The sequence below is a fragment of the Rousettus aegyptiacus genome, unplaced genomic scaffold (genome assembly GCF_014176215.1).
Source record: "Rousettus aegyptiacus isolate mRouAeg1 unplaced genomic scaffold, mRouAeg1.p scaffold_m13_p_19, whole genome shotgun sequence".
NCBI lineage: Eukaryota > Metazoa > Chordata > Mammalia > Chiroptera > Pteropodidae > Rousettus > Rousettus aegyptiacus.
In genome coordinates, this window is record NW_023416294.1 from 1,829,076 (window position 1) to 1,832,953 (window position 3,878).

Sequence of the window (3,878 nt, forward strand, 5' to 3'; positions counted from 1 at the left end):
TAATGCTTCCTTTCTACATCTTACTTACAAGGTTCAGCTGCTCCCTCTCCCTCCAGCCTGTGAATCTCTGAGGCTTGCATGAAAGGGTGGAGAAGGCACTGAAGTGGACCAGTGAAATGAGGTCACCCCTTTCCTGGTGGAATTTTAGAGGTAAATCTGATTTCTGGGCTTAGTAGATACTCCCTATTCTAACACCTTCCTGATTCCCTCTTTGTTCACTGACCATCTGCATCAGACAAACCAGAAAAAGGAAACAACAGAAATAACATCTCTGCCCCATCAGCACCATCCTTTCTTCTGAATGGGGAGTAGAGGGGTTGTGTTCCTATAGATCTGCCTAGAAGGGGAGGAGTTTGAGCCAGAGCCTTTATCTCCTCAAACCCACTCCCTCTGCATATGGAACTGTAGTGGCATCATCCCTCGCACTCCTCTCTACTTTGGCTTCAGAAGCTCCTCTTCCTTGGGGGGAGAAGGGAGAGGAGAGGCTGTTGTTATTGGTGGAGATAGGCAACTAGCCAGAGCTGCCTGGACTCCTTCAGTGAGTAAACGATGATGCAAAAGGCCAAGAGGAGGGACTTGGACTGGTCCTCTATGCCATGTTTGGCACACATGGATTGCAGCAGAGGAACCACTTTGTGGTAATTGTGTCACGGCATCGTGGGGAAAAGGTGGTGCTCAATCTGGAAGTTTATGTGCCCACTAAAGCAGTGGGTGGACTTGTGGACACTGCATGATGCCTAGAGCTGGGTGGAGACGCAGTCCATGTTCTGGTTGTGATCAATGTGCATGGGGATATGGTTCATCTATGTCACCCATACAAACCAGTTGCTTTCCAGGAACCTGACCATGAAGAAAAGACCCGGGAGGCCTTTTATCCCCAACAATGGCACGTAAGTGAAGAAGAGTTAGATGTAGAAGATGGTCATCCAGGCCAGATCCACCCATTTCTTCCACTGGATAACAAAATAGAAAATATACCACTGGAAGTAGAGAGGCAGCAAGGCTGGGGACCCAATCAAGAAGAAGTATTTGCACTGGTGGTTATATGACATGTACTTTTTCCTCTGTTTCCCAAACTCCACAGAGAAGATCTTCCCCAAGGCAAAGAAGAAGGGGTGCATATTGATGTCTGGGTCTTTGTGGAAGCAGCTGGGCTTCACATGGAGCTGGTGGTTCCACCAACTCGCAGGGACCCTCTTTAAGCTGGCCAATCACGAAACGATGCAGCAGGTGGTTCCATGAAGAGGTGCTGAAGACAGACAGATGCCCAAAGTCAAGCTGAAGCTAACCAGCCTGGACCACAACTTCTCTGAGCAGCAGTGCACAAAGGAGGAATGACACGCAGGATGTCCCTAAGAGCCAAAGAGTGAGCCAGGCGCAACATCCAGCAGTAGGATGTGTAGTAGCTACAGCAGAAGAAGACATGGTTAGCTTTCATGAGCTCCATTTGTTCCACTGTGACCCGCAGTTCCTGGAACTCGTCAGCTCTTTATTCTTAGTGGGTTGCTCCCGAGACAGTTCTCCAATCAGGAGAGAATTCATGAACTTCTTTACAAGGCCTTTGTTTACATGGAAGACCGCAAAGAGAACCATAGCATACTGCCGTGCATAGGGGCTACTGACCCGGGAGCCCCCAGGGTGCCGGCGGGTGAACTCGCTGATGTTGTACACCTTCCTCTCTATCGCAGCCATCGGTCCTTGTCACGCCCGGTGCGCTGCGCCACCTCGTCCCAGGTAAAGTAGCGCGGTTTTGGCCCCTGGCCCGGGGTTTCGCAGCCCATGGCGGCCTGGCGATGCCTGGATGCCTCGCGCCAGCTGGATAAGGGCAATGAGGCGCCCGCTGAACTTGCGTGTTTGGGGGCAGGTCTGGTGGCGCGCTCCCGGAGCCCGCCGCCGCGCTCCCATTGTCCCTTAAAGCCTATTTTTAAACTCATGATGAACCTGATATGTAAAGTTGATCACAGCCCCTAAAATAGGAGGCCCACCTTCTATCCCCCAAAGTTCGTATTTAAAAACAGAATGTTGACACAGATCGTCTAGCTATATAGTAATTTATATATAGCTATTTATATATGCTTCTTTCCTTAAATTTATGTACATATCATTTTTCCCCAAATCACAAATGTTTGATTTTTAAAATCATTTTGTTTCTCTTGCGACTAACCACAACAATTTCTTTACATATACATACACAAAAGCTCTAAACAAAAGACTATTGAAGCACTTTTTTATTGGTCTAGGCTTGATGGTTTAGGCTCACAGTCCTTTCTTTTTCCCCAGATAATTCCTTCCACTTGCCCCTTTCTTTTACTCATTTCATCAAGAACTACCCACATTTGAGTCTTCTTTTCAGCCTCTTTCATAGAAAGCTTTCCCATCTTTCTAGCTAAAGTATGGTATAACTTGTCCTCAATTTTAGCTACATGCTTCTATTTTCTAATGTTATACCCGTTCTCACAATCTGTAATTATTTTTTTCCCTTTTTTACTCATAGCATTATTGAGGTATAATTATATACTACACATTTCATTGCAAGTCGTTTTATTATATTCCACAGTTGTCACCACAATAGAGTTTAGAAAATTTCAGCACTCCATAAAGAAACTCTGTCAGTCTACTCATCCCCAAAACTCTAGTCAAAGGCAACCACTAATTTTGTTTCTATAGATTTGCCTATTCAGAACATTTCATATATAAATGGAATCATATAGTATGTGATCTTTTCTGACTGACATCTTTCACTTAGCATAATAATTTCCACACTATAGCAAGTACCAGTACTTCATTGCGTTGCATAGCCAAATTATACTCATTATCTAAATATATATTTTCTTTACCCATTCATCTGTCGACTGGTATATGGCTGTTTCCACCTTTTTGCTACTGTGAATAGTGCTACTATGAATATCCATGTACTAGTTTTTATATGTACTTACATTCTTATTTCTCTTAGGATATTATTAGCAGTAAAATTGCTAGTTATACGGTTACTCAATGTTTAACCTTTCGAGAAGTGTTTTCAAATTGGGTGTACCATTTCACATTTTCATCAGCAGTGCATAAGCATTCCAGTTACTCTATATTCTCGCCAACACATAATATTGCTTGTTTAATTAATTTCCAGAAAAGGGTCATAACTGCTCTAAACCAAGCATGATAAGCTCATCATCATCATAGGCAAATGAATGACATATGAATCCAGTTTAAGTCCACTGTATTCACTCTTATCCTGGAAATGGTTGTTTCATTCAAACTAAAGATAACATTCCATGTGTAAGAGAAATGAATTTGCCTCGGTTTTTCAGGGTGATTTGAGCAAGTAACCAGCAAGAATCTCCACTGTCCCAGCCCAAATCATTATAATTAATAAATTAATTAAGCATGTTATAGGCAATCTGCACATTCTGCTTACAAGAGGAATATCTTACAAAGAGAATTACCTCACTGAGAATGTATGCTTCTTATATAAAAATCCCACAATTAACTATTCTTATTTATATGATTATAAGCTTCATTCAGTGTAGACTTTCAAAGAGGTTTCCAAACCAAGAATCCACTGAATGATATCTAGGAACTCATTCTATCCTAGGAAGCATTTGGTTCATTTTAAAAAATCTTTGCCTTTTCTCAAACCTGGAAAGTATAGTGCATAGTTAAAGAGATGGAATGATGAGCTTATCTCAGTCTAGGAGAAGACAAGAGATAAAACCCTGAAACACACTGTGTGCAAACACTGAAATTTTGCTTTTAGAAAGCAGAGAAGAGCAGTATTCCTATCTCTACCTACATTCTCAAGAGCCCTTCAGATACTACCAGGATGAACACCTTGCCAGAAACCTGCTTAATCACTAAGGCTTCTCATACTCAGCATCCATTTC

General features: G+C 42.6%; 1 pseudogene; it reads right to left on the reverse strand.

Annotated features, from left to right (window-relative positions):
• Window positions 1–2,341, reverse strand: LOC107508522 (annotated as a pseudogene).
• Window positions 2,342–3,878: the final 1,537 nt, after the last annotated feature.